Here is a 27365-nt window from a genome sequence, read left to right as displayed (position 1 = left end):
ATTAGAAAAGTGACTCCAGTGGTACATCAACAGTATCATCAATGGGAGTAACATCAGTAGATATGGTGGAATAAAGATTTGTGAAAATTTCCTCTCCCAGTAAAGCAATGAGAGTATGGCAAAATTGTCAAAATCTAATTTTCAGAGCTTTGGAAATGAACTAATTTCTTACAGCAATCTGCAACGTGTTGTGTGTTTTTTTTTTTTTCAAGAAAAACAATGGAATCTCAGTAAGAATAGTGAGTTTTATGGTGATATTTGTGATTGATATATGTATGGATCTGAAAGCCGTAGCCATGTTCAGGGCTGCACATGTGCCCATGAAGGCCTGAGAAGGCCCTCCTCCCATCAGACCCCTCCATGAACCTGAGGAACTGCACAAGCAAGAAGTGAAGTCTAAGGCATAGTATCAACTGCCTATAGGATGCTGAAGGTGTATCCTTCAGTACACACGCACACACACACACACACACACACACACACACACACACATATATAGAGTTCCTCAGTAAACACAGGACTTTCTTTGGTTCAAGAAATTTAGGAAAATCTCCATAAAATCATTAAACACAAATGCAACTGAATGGAAACTTTAGTGGCCACTAATGACAGTGAATAGAATTAGTTTCAAAAAGTCATTAAGTAAGCAGCAACACAAACAACAAACATCAACATGAGGGAAAAAGCCCTAGGGAAGGGCAAATCTGACTTTGAGTTGTCCCATTATATTCTCTAACATGTCCAGTTTTCAATAAAACAATACAATACATGCAAAGAAAGAAGAAAGCACTGTCCATACACATGGCAATGAACAGTCAATAGAACTGCTCCTGAGGAGGTTGAGATGTTGACTTTACTAGACAAAAGTTTAAAATTTCACAAGACGGGCTCAATAGCCAATTTCAATTGACAGAAGAAAGAATCAGAAAACCTGAAGATAAGCAATCGAGATTACCCATTTTGAAGAATAGAAAATAAAAAGAATAAGGAAAAAATAATAGAAATAGCCCAACGTTCTATTTTAAAAAACAGAAAGAGAAAAAACTAAATCTAAAACAAGCAAAAGAAAGGAAATGATCATGATTATAGTGTAAATAAATGAATTAGATAATAAGAAAACAGAAGAGAAAAATCAATGAAGCCTAAGTTGGTCTTATGATAAAAAAAAACAAAAACAAACAAAACCTTTAGCTATACTGACAAAAAATATGAGAGACAAGACTCAAACGACTAAAGCAAGGAATGAAATGGGAGCCATCACTACTGACCTCCCAGACACAAAAAGGAATATAAGAGAATACTATGAATAATTATATGCCAAAAAATTAGGTAATATACATAAAATGAACAACTTCCTACAAAGACCCAAACTACCAAAACTGACTTAAGGAGAAACATAAAACCTGAATGGATCTGTAATAAGTAAAGAGGTTGAATTAGTAATCAACATGCTTTCTGCAAAGAAAAAGTCCAAATGGCCCAAAAGCCAGATGGCTTTCCTGGTGAATTTTACCAAATGTTAAAAGAAAAGTGATCACCTTTGTCCTTCACAAACTCCTCCAAAAAATCGACTGGGAAAGAACGCATTCCAGTTCATCCTAGGAAGTCTGATACCAAAAACTGTGACAAAGATATTAAAAGAAAGAAAACCCACACACCATTATCCGTTATGACTATAGAAACAAAAATCCACAATAAAATGCTATCAAATTGAACACAGTAACATATAAAAAGGATTATATATTGTAAGTACGAGTGATTGATTACAGGAACTAAAATAAAGAAAATAATTGCATTTCAAATAGCATCTTAAAAATGAGAAATGAGTAACTTAAAATATAAAACCTATACAATGAAAACTACAAAGTATCACTGAAAGAAATTAAATGGAAAAACATGCCATGTTCATATGGATCTGAGGGCTTCATGTTATTAAGGTGGCAATTATACCTCAAATTGTTCTTCAGATTCACCACAATCTTTATCAAAATTTTAGTTGACTGTTTTTGCAGAAATGGACAGGTTGCTCCTAATATTCATACGGAAATGCAAGTGTGATAACAGAACACGGCTCCCAAAAGATGTCCATGTCCCAGAACCTAGGAATATTTTAGTTTACATGATTAAAGAGACTTAGACATGATTACATTAACAAATTTCAGTTGGACAAATTATCATGGATGATCTGGGTTGGCCCAATGCAATCCTTACTAATGAAAGAGGGAGGTATGAGTAGTAGCATCAGAGAAACAGACTGGATAATGGACAATGTTGGACAAACACAAGGGAGGGACCACAGGCTACAGAGTGCAGATGGCCTCTAGGAGCTGGAAAAAGCAAAGAAACAGATTCTTCTCCAGAGACTCCAGAAGAGACACACCCTTGCTGCTGACACCTTGATGTTAGGCCATTATGTGCAGCACTGTAAAATAATAAATTTATGGCAAGCTGTTATTTCAGCAAAAGGAAACTGACATAGCCAAGGTCCCAGAATAGTCTAAACAAGCTTGAAAAAGACCAACAAAATTGAAAGGCTCACCCTTCCTGATTTCCAAACTTTCTACAAAGCTAGAGTAATTATATCAGTGTGGGACTGGCTTAAAGATATTTATAGTCAACTGATTCTTGACAGGGGTAGCAAGGTAATTCAACAGGGAAATAATAGTCTTTTCAACAAATAGTGCCGAGAAAATTGTATACACACATGCAAAAGGGTGAAATTAGATTCTGACCTTACATCATATACAAGCGGTAACCCAAAGTGGATCAAAAACCTAAGTGTAGGGGCGCCTGGGTGGCGCAGTCGGTTGGGCGTCCGACTTCAGCCAGGTCACGATCTCGCGGTCCGTGGGTTCGAGCCCCGCGTCGGGCTCTGGGCTGATGGCTCAGAGCCTGGAGCCTGTTTCCGATTCTGTGTCTCCCTCTCTCTCTGCCCCTCCCCCGTTCATGCTCTGTCTCTCTCTGTCCCAAAAATAAATAAACGTTGAAAAAAAAAAATTTAAAAAAAAAAAAAAAAACCTAAGTGTAAGAGCTAAAAGTATAAAACTCTTATAAGAAAAGATAAATACAAATCTTCATGACCTTGGATTAGAACAGGGCTTCTTATAGGTGACACCAGATTATAAGCATCAAAAGAAAGTAATACATCATAGTTAATCAACATTCAATGTTTTGTGTGTAAAATAGATCATCAAGAAAGTGAAAAGACTGCACACAGGATGGTTGAAAATGTTTACAAATCATACATCTCATAAGGGACTTGTATTCAGAATATATATAGAACCCTTACAACTCAACAATTAAAAATGGGAAAATGGTTTGAATAGATAGTTCTCCAAAGATGATATACAAATACACAAAAAAACACATAAAAAGATGCTCAACATTAATAGTCATGAGGGAAATGCAAATCAAAATTACAATGGGATACCATTTTATACTCACTAGGAAGGTTAAGATCAAAAGATAGAAAATAAAAAGTGAGGGCACCTGGGTGGCGCAGTCGGTTAAGCGTCCAACTTCAGCCAGGTCACGATCTCGTGGTCCGTGAGTTCGAGCCCCGCGTCAGGCTCTGGGCTGATGGCTCAGAGCCTGGAGCCTGTTTCCAATTCTGTGTCTCCCTCTCTCTCTGCCCCTCCCCTGTTCATGCTCTGTCTCTCTCTGTCCCAAAAATAAATAAACGTTGAAAAAAAAATTAAAAAAAAAAAAAAGAAAAGAAAAAGTGAGGGTGAGGAGGTAGAGACAATCCCTCATCCTTTTCTAGTGGGAATGTAAAATGGTACAGCCACTTTGGAAAGCAGTTTTGCATTTCCTCACCAAAGTTAAACATGGTGTTACCAAATGCCCCAGAAATTTTACTCCTATGTATATATCTAAGAGAATTGAAAACATATGTCTACCCAAAACGTGTACATAAATGTTTATAGCAACTTTATCCATAATAGCCAAAAAGCAGAAACAGCCCAAATGCCCATCAATTGATGAATGGATAAACAAGTGGCATCTCCACTTTTTATCAACAATAATAAGGCATGAAATACATCTGCAACATAAATGGACCTTGAAAACATTGTGAAGTGAATAAAACCTGACACGGAAGGTATTGTATGATTCTACTTTTATGGGATGTCCAGAAAGAGCAAATCTACAGAGACAGAAGGTAAATCAGTCATTGCCAGGGGCTGAGGAGGGGAGTTAATATGATCTTTCAAATAAGAGATCTTTCAAATAAGAATTTGGTGTCTTTCAGTGATAAAACTCTTCTGGAATTTGTGGCAATCATTACATAACTTATGAATACACTATTCACTGAATTGTACATTCTTAACGGGTAAACTTTTTTGTATGTGAATTACAGTTCAGTAAAAACTATGATAAATGCAAAACAACAGGTTTATTCCAATAATACAAGATTGTTTTAATATCACAAAATCAATCAGTGTAATTGTCAACATTAACTGTTTGAAAATCTAATCTCAGAGGATGCACAAAATTGGATTTTTTAAATGTATAAATGAGGAATACAACAAATTTCTTTAACCTGATTAGAGAGGGACATAAAAACCTATGCAAATATCATAATTAATAAGGGGATACTGAAAGCTTTCCTTCTGAGATCAGAAACAAGACAAGATTCCCCAGCCAGTTCAATAAAAGAAAATTTTAAAAAGTGCCTAAGTATTGGCAAAAAGGAAATACACTGGTCAAAATTATTTGCAAACTGCATTGGATATGCAGAAAATTTTAAATGTTAGAATTAATAAGTAAATATAACTAGCAAGATCACTGGATACAATATCTGCATATAAAAATTTAAGGAAATTTATTTCCTTAAACTAGCAATAACCAATTAGAAAATGATAAAAATATACCATTTATGATCAAAGTTTTGTTAATTTCATGAAATAAATTGGAAAGTTTTCCTTTTTTATATGTTCTGGAAAATCTGAACAAATTTTCAAGTCATTTAAATAATGTTAAATATATCTCTCCAATAACAACAGCAAAAAATATTCAAGTTGCATGTGATTGTGGATATTCTTAATGGTATTAGGAATATCTCTTTATTGAAAACCCTTTTTAGGGGCGCCTGGGTGGCGCAGTCGGTTGAGCGTCCGACTTCAGCCAGGTCACGATCTCGGGGTCCAGGAGTTCGAGCCCCGCGTCAGGCTCTGGGCTGATGGCTCAGAGCCTGGAGCCTGTTTCCGATTCTGTGTCTCCCTCTCTCTCTGCCCCTCCCCCGTTCATGCTCTGTCTCTCTCTGTCCCAAAAATAAATAAACGTTGAAAAAAAAAAATTGAAAACCCTTTTTAGATATAAATTAGGGACTCCTAAGAATGTTTTGACCTAAGTATTCTTTTTTTATTTACCAAAATTGAGAAATTTTTTATCTCTCATTTTTTAAAAAGTAACACAGGCTTATTTCTAAATTTGCAATTAATACAGATATGTAAAAAGTAGAAAATGAAGGTAATCTACATACTAATATTAACAATAACCATTCATAGGGGCACCTGAGTGGCTCAGTCAGTTAAGCATCCAACTCTTGATTTTGGCTCATGTTGTGATCTCATGGTTTGTGAGATCAAGCCCTGTGTCAGGCTCTGTACTGACAGCACAGAGTCTGCTTCGGATTCTCTCTCTGCTTCTCTCTCTCTCTCTCTCTGTGTCTCTCACAAACTTAATAAATAAGCTTTAAAAGGACAATAACCATGTATACTATTTTGGTGTATACCCTTATATATGTATGTGTGGGGGTGTATATACATGTAGCTGTATATATATATATATATATATATATATATATATATATACACACACACATACACATAAGTAAGAGTACTTGCATGTGTGGGTGGGGGAGAAATACATAGGTAAATAGAAACAGAGAGATAGATGTCAAATATAGCATGCATTATATTTTGCAAACTATTTTTATTTTTCAATTTAGACAACTTATAGAACTTAATAAACATAGTAACTAGAAACCCTAGAGTTATTTCCATATTTCCAAATTTCTGAAATGACATCTGTGTACACATAAACATTCATCACAATCAACTACACATGCTGCTCAGAGTTCTTTCCTCCAGCTGACATGTTAGATTAAAGTAATGATTGACATGAGTTTGCATACTATTTGGGAATTTAATATTGGTTATGTTGGATTTCTTCTGTTGCTAAAAATACAGCTTGGAAATACACATTTTGTTTGCCTGCAACTGGATGGTGCACATATACTAGAATTAAAGAATTACAACTAGTAGGTCCCCAGCTTGCATCCTTAAGCAATCCTTATAAATACTACCTTTCTTATTAGCATGGCCTTCTGTTCTCAGTTTCAATAGGGCACACTCAGGAATTTAAACTATAGTGCTTCCTCATTTAAATAGATAATCTGCCACTCAAAAACTGTGTAGACCTTAAAGTTTGATGTTAGAAATGGAGCTAAGAGTTCCAAATATTTTAAATAACAGACTATAGTGGCACCTGAGTGGCTCAGTCAGTTAAGAGTCTGATCAGGTCATGATCTCACAGTTTATGAGTTTGAGTCCCACATTGGGCTCCATGCCCACAGCTCAGAGCCTGGAGCCTGCTTCAGATTCTGTCTCCCTCTCTCTCTGTTCCTCCCCTGCTTGTACTCTGTCTCTCTCTCTCTCTCTGTCTCTCTCAGAAATAAATCAACATTAAATAACAGACTATAACTTTGTGCAGCGCTTTTGTTCGTCATTTAAAACAACAGAAAGATTTGGTACTCGTGATTTTCCTCAATAGTGGTTACAAATAGTCTTTTCTTAAGACAGATACCATATGTTTTCACTCTTATGTGGATCCTGAGAAACTTAACAGAAGACCATGGGGGAGGGGAAGGAAAAAGAAGAGAGGGAGAGAGCAAAACCACAAGAGACTCTTAAAAACTGAGAATAAACTGAGGGTGGATGGGGGTGGGGGGGGGTGATGGTCACTGAGGAGGGCACCTGTTGGGATGAGCACTGGGTGTTGTATGGAAACCAATTTGACAATAAATTTCATATTTAAAAAAATAGTCTTCTCTTCATTTACTATATTTGAACAGCACATTTCATTCCACACATCCTTTGCTTGCTGCCAGAACCCTAATACTGCGAAGGTAGAAAGCTTCTCTAGTACAGTGTTTGTAAATGTCAAGTAGCCAACAGATATTTGGAAGTCTAGGCATATTCACCTTTCTAACATTTGCTTAAAGCCATCTGAAATTAACGTTCTCCGCTTTCTACTCCTCTTACCCAAAAAACAACAACAACAAAAACCTTATACAGATGTGACACAAAACATATTACATAAAGCTTTTATTCAGCCCTCTTCCAATGAGGCAGGAATTACACATGCATGTATAAAATAAAAGGGGGGAGATATTTTTATAGTAATCTGTATATTTGATGTCAAGTTACCCTTTGATGTATCTGCAATTTTTTTTTAATTTTTTTAACATTTATTTATTATTGAGAGACAGAGAGAGACAGAGCATGAGCCGGGCAGACAGAAGAGGAGACACAGAATCCGAAGCAGGCTCCAGGCTCTGAGCTGTCAGCACAGAGTCCAACATGGGGCTCGAACTCACAAACCGTGAGATCATGACCCAAGCTGAAGTTGGACGCTTAACCAACTGAGCCACCCAGGCGCCCCTGTATTTGCAATTTTCTAGTGAAACAAATGCTGTTTATTTTGGATTAGGAGGAAGCTCGTGCATTGTCCACCAGGATTCACTTGCTGCTAAAGAAGCACTATCCTGAAGCCAATCACATGCCGCTCAAACCAAGTCTGCTTGCTTTTATTTTATTTTCCCAGCCTGATTACTCAACATCTGTGAATAAGAGTAATTTGAAAGATGAAACTAAAAATGACATAGAGTTGGCCCACCCTCTCTCCTAAGAGTACCTAATTCTCCTCTGAGGCCTTAGGACTGTGAACTAGGGAAATGGAGAATGAAGAGCTGGCCCCATTAACTCTGGAAAACTCTACTCTGGACAAGCTGCTTGTGCATGGTGCAAGGAAGCCAACGGATGCCTGAGTAACACTTTGTAGGGAGTTTTGGCCTCCTCTGGGCTCCATTTTTTCTTTCTGTTTCTTTTGTTTTGTCTTTCCAGGTTTGTTCTATCAAAACCTAATGTTGGGTTGCCTAGGTGGCTCAGTTGGCTGAATGTCCAACTCTTGATTTTGGCTCAGGTCATGATCTCAGGAGCGTAGGATCGTGCCCCAGGCCGGGCTCTGCCCTAAGCATAAAGCCTGATTAAGATTCATTCTCTCTCCCTCTGTCCCTTTCCTTCTGCTCATGTGCCTTCTCTCTCTTTAAAATAAAATAAAATAAAATAAAATAAAATAAAATAAAATAAAATAAAATAAAATAAAATAAATATAAATAAATAAGAAACCTAATGTAACAAAATCAGAGTAAATCTTCAACATCCTTTCTATTTTCCCCATTTTCACTACTCCAACATTCAGCCATACCTGCACTCCAATCCACCATCTAACATTCATTTAGTAAATATTCAAGGTGATTTGTATCAAATCACTTTAAAGGAGCTGATTGGAGATAGAGCAATTAGCATAGTATATGGTTAGATTAGCATATGGCCGCCCTTATCCTCTAACATCACAGACTAATGTTTCCTATTTTCAAGTCCTTGAAAATATTCTGTCCTTTCAAGGTCCAAAACTTTACAAGTTTACCTAGCCATCTTTTCCCCTTAAGCTTCTGCCTCCCTTTTTCAATTCATATCTGTTCTACAAAAACTATCCCCCAAAAGAAAAATTAATCTTCCACGAAGACTGGGTTTTTTTTTTTTACATTATCTGTTAGTTACTTAAAGTTCAGACTCTTCAACCCATACTTAAAATCCTGCTTTTCAACTCTTTCATATTCAGTTACTGTTATACAAAATGATTATATAGCTACAGTCTTGCAAAATATTCACTATAAATGATAGTGTGAATATGCAAAACACCAAGCACCTTAAAAAGTAACTAGCTTACACTAGTCCCTTCAAAAAGCAATTAATAACATGTGTGCTCCAAACAAGTATTTCTAAACACATGTGTCTCAGTAACCAAACTTAGCTGGAAACATAAAAGAGATTAAAGATCTGGTCAACTGACCCAACATACAATTTTGAAAATGTAAGTTTAATTTGTTCCTGATAAATGACTTCTCAAAAATAACCCACTAATGGGGCACCTGGGTGGCTCAGTCAGTTAAGTGTCCGACTTCAGCTCAGGTCTGACCCTGCAGTCTGACAGTTCGAGCCCCACGTCAGGTCTGTACTGACAGCTCAGAGCCTGGAGCCTGCTTCAGATTCTGTGTCTCCCTCTCTCTGCCCCTCCTCTGCTCATGCTCTGTCTCTCTCTCTCTCAAAAATAAATAAAGATTTTTAAAAAATTTAAATAACCCATTAATAAAGGACATTGTCAGAAAAGTAAAACTTATTTTGGGCCTTTTAGTAAGTAACATATCTGTTTGATTTAAACCTAGGAGATACCGAATGATATGAAGAAATTAGGTTGTAGCTAAATATCCATGAATATTAGGGTTATTCTCTATTGGTTTGGAGTGCTCTTTTACACACCAATATTCAGCTTTAGGAATTTAGGGACTCATTAACTTTGTTAAACATGGAATTTAGCTTTTTTTTTTTTTTCTAAAAAAAAGAGCTAATTATTTCTTTACTATTTTTATATCCAAGTACACTCTTCTTATTACTCACAAAGGACAAATCTTTACCAATCCCCAATCCCTGCAGTCAGGGAAATAATTTCATTTAAACATCCCCTGAAAGCAATTATTTATGGACTCCACAGAAACTGGGGTAAACTTTTTGTGGTCCCATTTATTCTGTGGAAATTATAGATTGGTTATAAAAGAATATGAACTCATAACTATTTGGTTAAAACATTAACAGAAAAATAGAGCAAAAGTAAAGCAATGATCCCACCGCATAACAGAAATACCTTGTTATAATTTAACTGACATTTCAGGTGTTCTCAAAGTGTTATTTTGATATTTAACAACATCACTGATTGGAGAGGCTCTACATTCCCTGTATTATCAAAATTTTATGAACCAAAAATATTAACATAATTGGTTTTATTGAGAATTTCTTTGTTGTTCTCAGATGTTCTCTGAACAGAAAATCTATGATAAACACTGTAACAAATTTGAAGAAACCCCTCTCTGGGCAAGTTCCCTAGCTGACACTGTGTTCTATCTTCCAGCAATGTACAACACTTATTTTGCCATAATTTCTGTGGCATAGTTGTCTCTGAGGTCTCCTTTAAAATCTCCAAGCTTCTCACATTTCAAGTTTCTCTAGAGCGATGTTTCTCAACCGTGGCTGGCAGTCCTGATGTCCAGCTGCGTCTCAGACCAATTTCATAAAAAATTTCAAGGGTGGAACCCTGACATCAGTAATTTTTAAAACTCCCAGGTGGTTCCAATGTGCAGTCATGGTTGAAACACACGATTTAGAGTGAGAAATGACCTCCGGCTATCCCACGACTTTTCTATTAATAGCTTAACATATTACAAGTGGCAAAATGGCATCAGTGAACATTTATGGTTGTAAAATAGAGCTGTTTTGTTCCAGTTCTGCTGAAGTATTTTTGTAAAACCTCTATGTCTGTGTCCCTGTAATCTGAAGTTTGAGCCATCAAATTCTGATAAAGAATCTTTGCTAAATTTAGAGCAGAGTGAAAGCATGATTTTCCTGATTTAAAAATGGCAGCTTTCAGTAAAATTTGGCCATTTAATTATGTACCTAAAAAATCAATTTTGAACAAAAGTATCACTCTCAAATGATTAAAATTTTAATAAGTTTCAGGTAAATAATAAGCTGTAGATACCATTTATTTAGATCAATTTATTAATGCATAGAATTCCTAGGAGCATCACTCTCATTAATAACTTATTTACATGAATTCTTATGTATTAAACTCACTGTGCTAACATTTTCGTTATCTGAAACACCTTAATGTTATATCATTAACATCTTTAGCTTTCTAGTCAAGAAAAACTCTTTTAATTGCTCATTCTAATAGCTCAAAAGAAAATCGTGTTTTTTGTTTTGTTTTGTTTTTGGTTTCCATAAATATGAAATTTATTGTCAAACTGGTTTCCATACAACACCCAGTGCTCTTCCCAAAAGGTGGCCTCCTCAATACCCATCACACTCGTGTTTTTTGTTTTGAACCCACCTTTAAATTTCAGCTCCAAGCTCTTCTAACTTATTTATTTTAAATTTGCTGCAGTCGGGGCGCCTGGGTGGCGCAGTCGGTTAAGCGTCCGACTTCAGCCAGGTCACGATCTCGCGGTCCGTGAGTTCGAGCCCCGCGTCGGGCTCTGGGCTGATGGCTCAGAGCCTGGAGCCTGTTTCCGATTCTGTGTCTCCCTCTCTCTCTGCCCCTCCCCCGTTCATGCTCTGTCTCTCTCTGTCCCAAAAATAAATAAAAACGTGGGAAAAAAATTTTTTAATTTGCTGCAGAGTTAATTTTCAAAACTCTGGATTTATTTCTCAACAATGTTACTCTCAGGTCTAAACATGTTAGGAATAATAAGACACCCTTCATTCATCAATAATAAGGAAATCTTTTCTAAGAAGGTTTCACTCTAAATTGTATCCTTACCGCAGCCCTTTCATTAGGCAAGTTTCAAGTTTATTTGATTTGGACAACCATTTTACCAATTTCCTTAATGGGACCTAGCAAACTTTGACATTTGAAATAAAAAGGAAAAGAAAATGTCAATACGGAAATTTAAGTTACTAAGGAATAAAATTTATGAGAAGGTTATTATTAACACTGATGTAGGGGCTCCTGTGTGGCTCGGCTGGTTAAGCCTCTGACTTCAGCTCAGTCATGATCTCACAGCTGGAGATTTGAGCCCCCCATCAGGCTCTCTACTGTCAGCACAGAGCTTGTTTCATATCTTTTGTCCCCTCTCTTTCTGGCCTTCCCCCCACCACCCCTGTGTGTGTGAGCTCTCTCTCTCAAAAATAAAATAAACATTAAAAAAAAACCAATAATGTAAACCCAACTGTTTGGGGGATTATAGTGAATCTAATGACATTGAACAAGTTCCATGACATTTACCCATGAACCAACTGAGAAAATATATTTCAAGAAAGAGCCTTTGGTCCCAGGTTGCTGGGACCTGAATTACCATGCAAATTTGGTGTCTTCTTTTTAAGTAAACCTCATTTTCCATGCCAGTTCATAAAGTGGTAACAGGGAGGCAGGGCAAAAATATCAATCTGATAGGCGGTCTTTCCAAATCTGCTTCCCCAAGTAGAAGTGATTCACTCTCTTGCTATTTCTCCTTCCTGTAAATATTTATATGAAAGAGGCTCTATATCACTTAATGACAAACCCATTCATCTGGGTAATAATTTGATCTGACTCATAACTGTATCTCTAGCAACTAGGGGTTCACACTTGGTATTCAATAAATGTTTGCTGAAGGAATGATGAGGGATGTGGAGTACACAGATTTAGCATTTGTTGTAAAGCATCAAATTGCATGTCTAAGATCTGTGCATTTTACTGTACTTCAACAACAAAGAACAAAATAAATGTTTTCATTCCCCTTGGAACATGCTTTGAGAATCAGATGACAAACCATTATGGAATTGGAGAGTTACTCCTTCACAAGTAGGTTAATAGGCATTTTAATAATCCACATTGTTCTCTGGACTAGAGAGTTTACTATTTTACAAAATCAAACTCATCTACAAATTTGCCACCAATATGGATATTCAAATAATGTGCAAACACACATGTCAAATTCAAGGAAGATGTCTTAAATACTAACAACTTCATTGAAATAAAATTGAAGTTTTGTGTAGTAATTATTTTGTGGGATTAGGCATATTTGGTTGTTACTCCACTAAAACATGTCAACATCCCTGTATAGTCAGACTTTGCATAAAAGATACACTCTGATTTACTTTTACAAATGTTTGAAAATTTTTACAGAGTTATGTATAAGTAACCAAAAATTGGGTATGGACTAAACTAATGCAAATGGGCTGCAACATTGTTTAATAATCTAGTACCCTAAACAGGTCCTAAAAGATATATAAGCACATTATTTACAAGTAAAAATCTACAATTTTATCATCAGTTATGTAGACAATAGTTATAATTAACTAAAAAAAATGCCCTATAGAATGGTCAGAGTATATAAACCCCAATCAATAAATAAAAAAATATATACAGAACTGTTCCTTTCCTAATCATCTTATCCTTGTTTCTTTGATGTCATTACTTGATCTTTAAGAGGTAAGAAAGCATATAAAGTGAAAAAAATTAAAACATGAAGACAGAAGCATGGTTTCACGAATATTAAAACTTGAAAACATGTTAAGAAATAATGATAAATAAATTCTTGCTGTTCTTAGCAACATGGAATAGAGGCTAGGAATAAAAAGAGACCTTGTAGTCTACAGTATTGTTTGTTTGCTTGTTTGTTTAGAAAGAAGTTTTCTCCTTAATGAAACAGAATGCAACGTATCACATAAATAAATTTAAAGAAGCAAAAGTGGGTGAATGTCCATAGTCTTACCTGCTGGCTCAGTTTTCACTTTTAGTAATGGATCCTGAGGGATAGCTGTAGAAAACTGAGACCAGAAAAAAAATGAAATTCTCACTGACACAACAAAAATGTCCCATTCCTCAAGAAGATGGGAATCTTCTTTGGTCGCAGAGTTAGTTTATAGCACAGTAAATTGAATGGCTTTGCTTAAATTGAATGTTTTTATCTAATTATATAGAAAAAATATAATTTCTATATTATATTAAAACTATGATCCATTACAGGAGTGATTATTAACTTTTAAAACTAATTTCATGAACTGATTTTATTTCCTTAAAATGGAAATCATACCACTTTGCATTGCACTTTGAATTTTTTTCCAGTGAGCTTATGAAATTGTTGCATATGCAAATATGCCATACCTGTTTAGCATTTCTTATATACTTTGCAAATGAAGTGTCTAAAGCAAATTCTATACTCAATTTCTGGTTTTGTTGTAAACCAATACTACTTAATAGCTTAGTACACCTGATGTGACTTGGCATTTTCAAAACTGATTTATTGCACACTCTGAAAAACTTGTTAGTTCTAACCTGGAGAATGCAATAGGTTCTTCTGCCATGATAATTATTATGCAGCTGATAGATCTGTTATGTCTTCCCTCAGTTTATGTAATTGTGATTTATCAGCCATTTCCAAGAGAAATCACGTCTCCAAAGCAATAGGTTCTGCTTTTCCTATTGACTAAAGTGCTCTGCGTTATCTGAAGAGTAGCCCTGTTACCGAGAGAGACCTATACAAACCCATCCTATTTCAAGCCCTGGCGTATGTCCTGGGGAGAAACTGAAATGTCTTTTATTCTTTGCAGTAGGTCTGGTCAATGTCTTACAATTCAAATACAATTAACCTAGAGTTTGCAGTTTGCTTCTACTGCTTATGAATAGCTGCAATCAATAGGTTACACATGATTGACTTCCTAAATACTTTTAAAAGCTGCCAAATAATTAAGTAGGGTTGGTGACAATTTAAGGTATATGGAGGTAATGACTTTTCTTATTTCCTTAATAATTTCCATTCTCAAATTGTAACTCTTTCTTTTAAAATTGACAATGGCAACTTGACAAGCATTGTTTGTAATTATGCTTTTTTTTAATCCAAAGTTCAGTGACTTCTGTCACAACAAAATTATAAAAAGCTGCAATCCTAGATGGCTCCTTCATAGCCATATGAGAAAGTTATTTTCATGCATGCATTTCTTTTTCTGTATTATAAAGTAACAAAAAGAGCTTTGAGAATTCTGTATCCTTTCTTTTATTGATGAGAACCCAAATTAAGTTATGGTTAAAGAGGTTTTAGAAAAATATCATGTTAGTTTTTTCTCTGAGTTTTCTCTTAAGTGGCAAAAAGTAAAGCAATGGAGAATCAGGTTAAAGAAAACTATCATTCTCTATACTCCATGTGAGAATAAAGAAATGAAATAATTTTAGGATAACTAAAATTATTTTAATAGTTACTTCAAATTTTAAAGATAGAATAAATTGGATTCAGCACAAAGAGCATCTACTATTACTACAATAACTACCTTTGAATCCATAATTCATGTATTTACATTTACATAAAATCTATCAGTTCTTTCTTGTTTTACTATTGCAGGCATCTTTGATTCTTATAAGGGGGCGGTATTTGATAGACTTGAGGAATATGAATTAGACCTGGAAAATCATATGAAAATTAGTTTCTTCTATCAGTCAGTCTATTGACCTATCAATCTATTGATCTGTCTATTCACTCTAGACCTATATCAAATGTATTTATAATATAAAAATAATGAAATCCAAAAAAATAATGAAATCCAAGGTGAATACAAAGAAATCCTATCTGTAAAGTGGGCACCTTATATCAACTTTACTTAAATAAATCTTTATATCCCTAGCAAAAGTGAGTCTAACAGCTAAGATAATATATTTCACATATGCTTCAGTAGTAAACAAATTTATAGTTAAAAAGATGCGCATCTAAATATATTTATAATGATGAAAATACGAAAATACCTTAACAATCCATCATGGCTATGTAAATGATGGTACACCTTTATAAATGAAAACTACACAGTCATTATAAAAGATATTAAACACTAACGTGGAAAAATCTCAACGCTATACTATTGTGTGAATAAAGAAAGTTAGAAGCAAAAACATATATAGCATATATCTTTTTATATAAAATAATATTAGAGCATATGCATTCAGAGAGAGATGTCTATACATATGTCTTTAGCTTATAAACATCTGTCACCTTTGGGCAGCTTGATTTGTACTGATATCTATGTTCTTCTTTTTATCCAGAGTGGTAATAGCATTGATGATCTTTCTGCAATGACTGTGAATCTTCTTATGTACCCTCCAGATGTACCTCCTTATTGAGACTATTTTTTGGTCTTCTCATCTGAGGCATTTTAAGTTGATATAACTATGAACATATTCTTAGAAGTTATAGCCAAATAATAAGTAATCCTTGCATGGTTGCTCCTTAAATCTGAATACTAAGGAGTAGAATGCAGTTCAGTAAAAAACACATACAACAAAGGTCAAGTGTTCTTACATAAAATACTAGATTTTAGGAGAAGGGAATAAAAAAAAAGGTTCATGATGAACAAAAAAGAGAGGCAAGGTAATTAGAAAAACATGATACAGCACAAGAAATTGCAATGTTATCAGAGTCAAGGGTTTTCTAATAGGGATAACAGAAGACCTCAACATTTGTTTCCATCCCTGCAGTGAAGAGAGAATAAAAACCTAAAAACTCAATCTCAAGTAACACTACGGCATTTTGGTGATAATGACATTTCTGTGTAGATTCATCAATTGTAACAACTGTGATATCTGGTGTTACGTGTTGAGTGTAGGGGAGGTTGTGCATGTTGGGGGACAGAGGGTGTATGAAAACTTTCTGTACGTCCTGTTCAATTTTTCTGTGAACCTAAAACAGCTGTAAATGATAAAGTTTCTAGATAAAAAATTAAAGATCCTATGCTAACTGCTGAAAGCAATATGGTCAATGTCTTCCAGCCATCCCAAAGGACCCTAACCAAGATTCAATTGTCACGTGGAGGGAGTGGTCCAAGGGGGTAATGGAAACCATGAATCTCTTGATGCCTAGACATAAAATCCCTTGGCATCACTTCTATTCCATTCAATTTGAAAAAGCCAGTCACAGAGCCAACTTAGGTTCAAAGAAAGAGGCAATGGCCTGCCCACCTCAGTAGGAAGAATGGGAAAAAATTGGTGGTCAATTTTAATCAATCTTGGGAAGAGATCTCAAGAGGGCACTTGGCAAAAGCATCAATTTATATTAGGTAATTGAGGTTAATCAGGTTAATTAGGAACTGTGTTATTAGATGTGACCTAGTATTATACCTCCTTGTCTGAGTTGGAGAGGGTATGAACTCAAGAACATTGTCATCATTTTAGAAAAGTAAAGTAGCTAAATTGCTACATTTTATGTCTTAAAAACTACATAAACTATGGTAATAGAATAAAGAAACAAGCAAATTAAAATTAGCAACTCAAAATTCATGCATCATTCAAATTTAATTTGCATGGCATGGAATCATGAGCTTTTTTTAATTAAAAATATTGTTATAGAGTTACATAAAAATATATTGGAGGAAAATTAATCCTTATTATATTTGGTGCAGGATATTTCTTTCTAAAATTACAGATAAAGTTTTGTGCCTCAAATGATAAAAATAAAAAAGAGAACACTACTGTGGTAAGGAGAATAAAGCTTCCCTCTCTCTACAGATTTCCATACTCCAATCCTCAAAACTGGTGAGTATGTTACCTTATGTGGTAAAAGGGAGTGTGCAGACGTGATTACATTAAAAATTTTGAAATGAGGGGACATCTGGGTGGCTCAGTCAGTTGGACATCCAACTCTTGATTTCGGCTCAGGTCATGATCTCAGGGTTCGTGAGATGAAGCCCCTCATTGAGATTCTCTCTCTCTCTTCCCCTCTCTCTCTCTGTCCCTCCCCTCCTCATGCTCCCTCTTTCTCTCTCTCTCAAAATAAATAATAAACTTAAAAGAAAAGAATTTTGAAATGAGAAGATTAATCTGGATTATCTGGTGAGTTAATTGTAATCCCATGGGTCTTTATAAGTGGGGGGGGAAAAAAAAGTAGAGTCAGAGGAGTTGTGATGATAGAATACAGGCAGTCTCTAGAAGCTGGAAAAGTCTGGAACAGAATCTTCCTTAGAGACTGCATAAGGAACATAACCTTTAATGTTAGCCTCAGAAGACCTAGTGCAGATTTCTGGTCTCTGGAACTGTAATGGTACATTAAACCACTACATCTGCAGTAATTTGTTACAGTGGCAATCAAAAGCTAGTAAATTATCAAAAATTTAAAAATGTAAGTTATAATTATTTCCCTAAAATGACAGCTCACAACCAATGAATCATTAGAGAAATTTTAAAACTAATTTGTATGGTAAATTAGTTAACTACATTGATGTTATCCAATGGAGTCATCTAGGATTTAGAAACCATGGTTTTTAAGTAATAAAGGTGGTTGAAAGCATGTAAAATATGATTTGAAAAACATGTGTCAAAAATATATAATTCTCTTCTGGGGCATGTTATTCAATCAACTTTAATATTTTAGAAACACACAGAGACATTCGATGATAAGTTAAATATAACCTATGTATAAATACACTTATGTATAAATTAATCTATATATAAATAAAATAATATTTTATTCTAACCTGTACACTAAGATATGGAAGATTTTTTTAACATTTATTTATTTATTTATTTATTTAGAGATCAAGACAGTGCAAACTAGGGAGGGGCAGAGAGAAAGGGAGAAAAAGAATCTCAATCAGGCTCTGTACTGTTCAGTGCAGAGCCCGATGCGGGGTTCCATCCCACAAACTGAGATCATGACATGAGCCCAAATCAATAGTCAGACGCTTAACTGACTGAGCCGCCCACATGCCCAAAGAGATGGAAGAATTTCCAGGGTTCTCTCTCCATGTGATAGTTGGTAATTTCTAGTTTATCAGGGTGAGGTGGGATGTGTGTGCATGCATACTCCCTCTATTCTCCTAAATAACTTAACTGGTATGCACAAGAGAACCTGGGGAAGGAATGAGGAGAAAAACAAGCATTTCTTTGTAGATCTATAGAATTAATTTACCATTGAAAGAAAAAAATGTGTGTGCTCACTTCCACAGCACTACACTAAATTTGAAAAGATACAAGGAAGGAAGATCAGCATGGCCCCAGTGCAAGGATGACACACAAATTCAGGAGGCATTCCATATTGAGAAGAGAAGAGAAGAGAAGAGAAGAGAAGAGAAGAGAAGAGAAGAGAAGAGAAGAGAAGAGAAGAGAAGAGAAGAGGAAAGAAAGGAAAGAAAAGGAAAGGAAAAGAAAAAAAAGAAAGAAAAATGAGAACTGAACATGTCAACATTTTTTCATCTTCATTTATGGGAAATCTAAATACACTTCAACATTACAATGAAATGGAGAAAGAACAAATATGCATAGCAAAGAAATGTGCAACCTAATCAGTTTCAATCATAGACAAAGTGGCCATCAGTGGGTCTATTACTACACATGATAAAATGAATGCCTAGTGTGCACAATGGCATCAGCTTGCCACTGTTCTGTTTCCCATCTTAATTAGAACAAGAGCTCCAATTTTATTTATTTTAAATGTATGCTAATGAACGAGGTCACTTTCCTCCTGAAAGCCTTTTTAATTCTCTACAGTTTACAGAATCAAGTCAAACTCGTTAACTCATCTTTATAAGTTCCTGCCTACCTTACCTTATATTTCCAATTCTCCAAATATTTTTGTTAAAAGTAGAAGACACAGCCTGGAGCCATGTTCTTAGCATTCCTCTACTTCCCCTAGCCTGGCCCACCTCATCCACATTTGGTAAGGTGTTCAGAGGATATCGGAAGCTCCCCAGACCCCATGTTAACTGCTTAGGATGGTGTTTCTGGGGATGTAGAAAAAAGCCTTAGAAAGTTGGCAATGTGGACTCCATTTGTAGATGTGACACCTGCCAAGACTTAGGGCAACATATGAGCACTGTGGGGTCTTATTTTCCTAATATATAAAAGCAGGAGAGTGTTGGCAACATTCACCCCATGGGGACACTGTGTAGGTGAAGGGACACAGTGTTTGTACAGTGCCTGACACAGTCTTCGAACATGAAGGTACTTAAATGTCAGCTATCCCTACAGTAATTTAGAAGAGAATGGTTTGTAAAAAGGGAACTATAATCACCAAGAAAATGTAAGAGGGTCTTTGTTCTTCTAGAATACAAAAGAGGTATATTAGCAGTCGAAGTAGAAATCTAAGAAAACATAGTTTATTTATGTCAAGTTGTTTTAGCATAGGAAAGAAAGTTAAGTTTCTCTTTGGTTTTAGATGCACCTGATAACCCACAGTAATCAAAAATGAGAAGGATAAATTAATTACAGCATTCCCTATCTGACTATCAATGTGTGGTACTCGAGACTCTTTGAATTGGTTGTACCATCTACTAGATGTCTCATTAATTAATGAGTTGAATAAAATATCTGACACATGTTCATTTATGAAAAAAAAGAAGTGGGAAGGAAATGGAGATGCCTACTCTACTGCAGCCACAGAGTAGGTCTTCAGCTTGCATTCTGGAAGTTTGACAATCACAGTGATTTGTACAAGCAGAAATTGAATGAGTGATAAAGGACAAAGTGCATGATGCTCTAATGAGTTAGGCCACATGAGAAAGGAGAAAATGTCGTTTGGTTCTCCAGAGGAAGGTGTAACCTGGGTGTGGCTGCTCTTCACTTGTGGCCCTTGTGTCAGCACACCCTTGATGAAGCACAGCCTGGTGGTCTTGCTCTGCTCCCTTACTGACCCTCTCCGTCCTTAGTCCCTACCAGATCTGAGCCTTTTGGGTGCCCAATTGTGAGTAAATATTCTTGCACATAATTACAGTATTCATGAGAACACAAGAGAAGTAAGTTTAAAGCAAACAGACATTCACATTTTAGCAAAATGCAATGAAGTGGGTGAGGACTTTTCACAAATGCTGGATCATAACCAGGAGAGATCCTACCTCTCTCCTAACAATGTCCCCTCTGCAGCCACATTGGTGTGCTTACCATGGTCAAGCCTGATCTGCTCCTGCCTCAGAGCCTTTGCAATTCCTTCTGCTTGAGATGGCTAACTCCTTTGAATACTATCTGCTTAGTAAGGCCTCTTCTGACCACCCTATGGTGGGACCTCTAGCCTCCTTGACCCTCCATATTTTTGGCCTACAATACAGAACACTTTCGCATATACATAAATTTATTATGTAGGTTTGTCTCTCCCCAAAGGCAGAGACATGTGTTTTGTGCCGATATAACAAGAACAGAGTCAGGCACATTGTAGGTATGCATTACGTAGTTATTAAATGAACATTTGTTGAATGAATTATCATTCAGGATGTATTTTGGTCAAGCAAAAAAGTCTAAATAACATTCAATTCGAAACTGCTTGGTGCAACAGGGAAATCAGCACTAAATTTTGTTATTTTTACATATTAACTAGTTAAAATATTTCAATTTTTGGTATCTCAAGGAATTTTCTTCAGCTTTATGGAAAATTCACTAACCCAGAATATTTTGTAAACCCAAATATGGTTCATGCAATTCTGTCTACATACATTAATATGAAGATGAAGTTTACATCTTGACTTTTGTTATAAATGTTTAAATTACTATTTATGAACCTTATAGTTTTAAGAATGTAAATCCTTTAATAATCAATTACCACATCCAATTAGTTCACAATCATTGAAATATACAGTTGGGACTGAGTTCATTTCAAATCTCAGAATACAAAGTCACTTAATTCAGAACTCCATCTGTGCCTCCGTCTCTAGAGTCTGACAAACAGTCTCCAAATTGTCTTCTGAGTTTTCATCAAAACAAGACACCAGTTTGGAATCTATTTTAACATTACTTGCACTATATGGGGACTCACACTGCATCTGCTTTGATTTTTCTCTAATGAAAGTTCCTAGTTGTTCTGTGTCAGAAAGGATGTAAGTATTCCCTAGAAATAGTGCTGTTATTTAGAATGCAACAATAGAGAAAATCGAAGCCCCAGATCTTATATTTCCTATTCATAAAATTGTAATTGGCCTTTTTATGTCTGTGTTACCCTTGAGACACAGGGAATTAATTTTATGTCCATGAACATATATAGGATACCCATAAAACTCAGAACAGTTCAAATTCTCATCCCCCAAAAAGAATTAGAAATAAAATCAAAGCATATTTTTCTTTAATCTTGGGGATTCTGTATAGTTTAATGTTACCTCTTGAGATGATATTAAATTGCAGTTATTGTAAATAATGGGCAAAGGAAGAACTATGGTATAATGTTTGCAATAGCATTGTAAATAGAGAACAAATCCCCACCAAATTTACATTTCACTTGCAGGATGAAGCAGACTCCTTGCAGATATCAAATGTTTATACTCTCCTTTGTCATAGCTGCTACAAGTACAAGGCTTGTTCGCTCACTGGGTTCAAAGTCTGGTTTCACTACTCTACATGACCCAGGTATGGCTTGGACTTGCTAACATACGGCAAGCCTCATTTTACTCATCTCAACAGGGATAAAAATGCCTGCAGCAAAAATTGGGGAGGGGTGAGGCCTATGTAAATTAATATACATAAAATACCAGCATGATTTCCGGTTCACAGGAAATGCTCAATCAATTAGTGCCAACACCAAGGGCAATCAGACAGAACAGACATAATAGTATCAGCTCACGAAGAGCTGATAGCTCCAGAGGCAGAAAAGCTCTGCCATTTGGAATACAAAAGTAAGTCTTGGTCTTATGTCTCTGTATTTTTTGTTTGTGCTTAATGCACAAAATCAGGATCTATTCAGCACTTGAATGAGAAAACACACATACACAAACAGCCATCCAAAATAACTTCTTGTTTTTAAGATATGTATTGTTGTCTTCACTCCTCCTCTATAAGTAATATCTACAACTTAAAAAAATTCCGTAACACAATGAACAAATATCAAAGTAATATATAATTTTGTTATTGATACAGATTAATGGATAGCAATATAATATGAATATATTTCCAGATATGCCTGTATGAAGTTTTTTTATACCAATAAGATTATAACAATATGAATAACACCTCAAAAAACAAAGAAAAAGAAAGAAGGGACCAAACAAGAAAGAAGAGAAAAAGAGAGAGACACAGACAGATTGAAAGACAGAATAGAACAGGTACGGCAGCAATCTTAAACCAGCCCTATCAGGAACCTTCTCTTTCCACATCTCCCTTTTCATATGTCTGGTCTGGAGGAGAGGGGTCTCGGAGCTGTGGAAGAGTTTTTTTACTTACTCTTTTTGTTAATTTCTGTATGAGAGGGGCTCTATCTTCTGTCTTACCTTCTCTCTGTTATCCTGATGCTAATCAAGGCTGAAATTAAAAGATTCCCATCCTAACGATTTGTTTTACCTCATTAGCATAAGAGGCTGAAGCCACTAATGTAAAAGTGTACCTCTTTCCGTGTCTCGATAATCTCTGTGGAAACTAAAGAACCACGATGCATCAGACCCATGCTGCTCAAAATGTAGACTCCAGATGGGCAGCCTGGGCAACACTAGGGACCCGGTTAGAAAAGGAGAATTTCATTCCCTCCTCCAACAAATGCTGAAGCAGAATCTGCATTCTAACAAGTTTCTGACGAGATTCATATGGATATTTAAATTTGAGAAGCACTGCAATAAAGGGCTATTAATAATGATAGTTTCAATTCCCAAGCTGTGCTCCTTAAAAAATTAGTATCTTCCAAAATGCTTTCTATGAAAATGAGTTCTATAATCAAATATATTTTTAAAATATGCAACTAAATAAAGTTAAGCAAATTTCCTCTTGGGGGTCGTCTTGGAGCCTCTGTTATACTCCATCATGTGTAGTATTTTGTCCTATGTTCAGTCTCCTCTTGTACCTTATCAAAATAAGAGTGTTGAGGCACCTGGGTGGCTTTGTCGGTTAAGCACCTTACTCTTGATTTCCGCTGGGGTCATGATCTCACAGCTTCTGAGTTCAAGCCCCATGTCAGGCTACATGCTGACAGTGCAGAACCTACTTGGGATTCTCTCTCTCCTCTCTCTCTGCCCCTCCCCCTCCTTTTTCTCTCTCTCTTTCTCTCAAAATAAATAAACAAAAAAAATTTTTTTTTAAATAAGAGTCTTCATTATGTTCCTCCTAAGGTAGATACTACCATAAAAACAATTTGTTAAAGCCATCCTCCAATAAGAAATATAAGTTGCTTAAGTACGCTAGTCTTTTTTTTTTTTTTTTTTTTTAAATAGAGAAGACCTAGACTTTAAATTGCCTTTTACCAGGACACCTGGGTGGCTCAGTTGGTTAAGCACACAACTTCAGCTCAAGTCATGATCTCACAGGTTATGAGTTTGAGCCCCACGTCGGGTTCTGTGCTGACAGCTCAGAACCTGCAGCCTGTTTCAGATTCTGCCTCCCTCTCTCTCTGCCCATCCCCGCTCATGCTCTGTCTCTCAAAAATAAATAAACATTGGCAAAAAAAAAAAAAAGTCTAAATTGCCTTTTCCCAGTACCAAAACAAAAAGTTACATCTGTTGTTATAATTCAAATACTCTGTACTTGAACCATCTCTGGGAATATCCCACACAGGAACTCTGGTGGAGAGCTGGAATTCACAATAGTCATGTACTAAGAAAATACTAAACTTGCAAATATAAACACATTAGCACATACTTCCCATTTCCTATTATAATCTTATTTTCAACAAGGTCCCATGTTTCTTTCTCACTCATTTCATTATTTAAAAGCCCTTTTAGTTTTTTTCTATCATTTTCCATGTTCCAGGAAGACAAGTTTTACAGACATGAAGAATTTCACAGCCAGCTTTCTCCCCTTTCCCCTTAGAGATTATCAGGGACAATTAGCATTTAAAAAATTCAAGCTACCACTGAATTTGTTTTCAAATTCTTCCAGACATAATATTTTTTCTGGCTAAAAAAAAAAAAATCTCATTTTTAGACTCCTTTTTCTCTTCACTTCTGTCATAAAAATGCAGGTGTCTGCTCTTTTTATACATTTTTGGTGATAACAAAATAAAGTTAATTAAGATTTCAATCTAGTTTTATCTGGCATCAAAACTTGTAATTATTCCATTATATTCAATATTGCCTTCAGAGGCAATTAATGGCTAAAACATTACAAAATATTATTTTATATAATATCAGTAGTTTAATTCATTTTGGACTATCTCCCCCTACATCACCAGCCGCCCCCCCCCCCGGATTTCATAAAGGAGCCATTAATCATCATTAAACTTAATTGCCCAAGAAAACAACTAAGCAGAATTGAGAGTATACAAAGAAGCTCAATGGTACATAAACACCTGTAATTCCTGCTTCCCTCGTGGTTTTTTATTTGGAGCTCAGATTTTAAAGCAATGCTGATTTACTCTCTCCCCGTCTTTATTTATTCAACAAATATTCATTTAATGCATATTAAATGCTAACGTCTGTTCCAGACCATGGGGATTTAAGAAAAATTTTTAAAAATAAACATACATTATAAGGTCAGGTAATGTAAGTGCTAAAAGGAAAATTAAAGCCATTTGAACAAACAGAAAATGACTTGGGTAGGGGAGCCAGGGGTTGTCTTCCTGGACCATGAAAAATAATAGAAAAAAATATGTAGATATATAGATATAGATAAATAGTTATATATAGATATATTTGATCAGCTATAATTAGTTATATATATTTTTTATCAGATTATCCCAATTACACTTCAGTTTAGGTAAGAATCATTGCTCTGTTTTAGCTGTTCTCAAAATGATTATCGATGAGGCACTCATCCATGAATTTTTTGTGTGGCCTATATATTTCAGACCATACCAAAACTTCTCTTGAAATTTGCTGAACATTTGCATAGCTATTTTCATATGACATAAGAGAAGAAAAAATAAACTTTATCTTAGTCATATAGAAAGAAATCTATTCAACTAGATTTCTATTCAACTAGAAATCTATTCAACTGAACTATTTCAATTGAAAGTATAGATTATGGTAACAATTATTATGGTGCTGTTTTGTGTTTGCTTTTTAAGGAAAAAAAATTAAAGACCCAGAAATACATAGTGGAATTCTTTCTGTCATTTATTTTGTCAATATTATCACCAAACCATTGGTCAACTAAACAGTGAAATTGAGAAAAAAAAAAAATCTTTATGAGTTGCTTGATATCATATAGGAAAAATACCTGATTTAACTGCATTTAAAAATGTTAATCACTTATTCAAACAAATATCATATTGATAAAATCAATTTTTTTAAAAAGCCAACATAGGAAATATCATGAAATATTGTTGTAAAAATCAGAAAAATCAGTGTATAAAACAGAAACTCTGCTAAGTAAAAATCACTATTTGTTTTCAAAACTTACATAAAATGTACTAGCAATGGATCTATGGACTTTCTTGAGAGATTTCATGTAGACAATTCAAGTATGCGAGGAACCTTTTGCCCCCTTGGCTGACTTTTAATATTGTCATACTGAAACCCTGTCCTTCAGCCTATTTGTGTTTTAATCCCTCTTGAGTGTCTGACGAATCACGAAAGAAATTTGTCATCATTTTAAGATTCTAGGTGCATTTTCATGATCAACAACCATTTCCCCGATGATGGTCTGCATTTTTATGCTGCCCTACTGAATCTGAGATGATTTAATCAGTATTGTTTTTGTGATATATTCTTCTGATATATTGGGATTATGTAAACTAATTGTTCTGTAACTATGTAGTTGTTAGCATAGGTTTGTTTTCTTTTCCTTCATTCTGGATTCATATCAAGCCAAACTAAATGGAAGCAAGAAAGGGAAAAAGGATCTCTGTTATCACTCTGGGTTCTCACTTGAAAATTGAATTCCCTTTGCACTAAGGAGAAAAATGTAAAGTCACTTAACTCCATTGTTTTAATGAGGTTAAGAATAGACCTCATAAGCATCTTTGAAAATCACTCCTCATTGTTTTATAAAAACATTAGAGATTTAAAACATTGAATAGTCATCTTATAGGCATTTAATGAAATCTGCAAAAATACACAGTTATTAAAATGACAGCAGTCTGCTTGTTATTTGCTGCTCAAAGGTAAGACTAACACGCATTTTTCCTTTCTTTTGCAAAGATGAAAAATACTATCTCCATTAAATCTCTGGGGTTTTTTGCAAATACTTGGGGAGCAGAACATCTTTATATTTGAAGGATTTTCTAATATAATGCACAACCGTGTGACCAATCAGCAGAATAAATTGGAAGGACTCCATAAATTTCAAGGCTGGAGTTTTTCACTCCTCTCTACCACTCATTAGCTTCTTCCTTTGGTAGGAGAGATCTGATTGGTGAGATGATAAGAGTCTGCAATCTATTTCCTCGTGATCTTGAATTGAGAAGGTTAATGTCCTGAACTTACATGCTCATGTGTTGTTTCTCTGTCTTTGTCAATCTGCCACTCCTGGATCTCGGTTTTAGAAACCACCTGCCTGTGAGCCCTATGCATTCTGCTCACCAATCTTGCATTTTCCATGCAATAAACCAAAAAGAACAAGCTATGCCTTATGCAGTAAAATTTTTAGTTATTCAGCTGCTCTAAAGGTAATATTTTTGTACAAATTCTATGGAGGGGAAAAAGAAAAAGGAAAAAGATTTGGTTTGAAGC

At 35.3% G+C, this 27365-nt stretch overlaps 1 protein-coding gene and 1 non-coding gene across 2 annotated transcripts in view; one reads left to right on the top strand and one right to left on the bottom strand.

Annotated features, from left to right (window-relative positions):
- Positions 1-27365, bottom strand: part of GPC5 (glypican 5) — a 1411748-nt gene that overhangs the window by 804411 nt on the left and 579972 nt on the right. The gene's annotated exons all lie outside the window — the stretch shown is intronic.
- Positions 18789-18897, top strand: LOC123581882. The gene has a single exon (XR_006704068.1). It is a non-coding gene; the product is annotated as a U6 spliceosomal RNA (small nuclear RNA).

This window comes from Leopardus geoffroyi, chromosome A1 (genome assembly GCF_018350155.1).
Source record: "Leopardus geoffroyi isolate Oge1 chromosome A1, O.geoffroyi_Oge1_pat1.0, whole genome shotgun sequence".
Classification (NCBI taxonomy): domain Eukaryota; kingdom Metazoa; phylum Chordata; class Mammalia; order Carnivora; family Felidae; genus Leopardus; species Leopardus geoffroyi.
The sequence above is the reverse complement of the archived record's forward strand: the minus strand, read 5'-3'. Positions and strand labels throughout refer to the sequence as shown.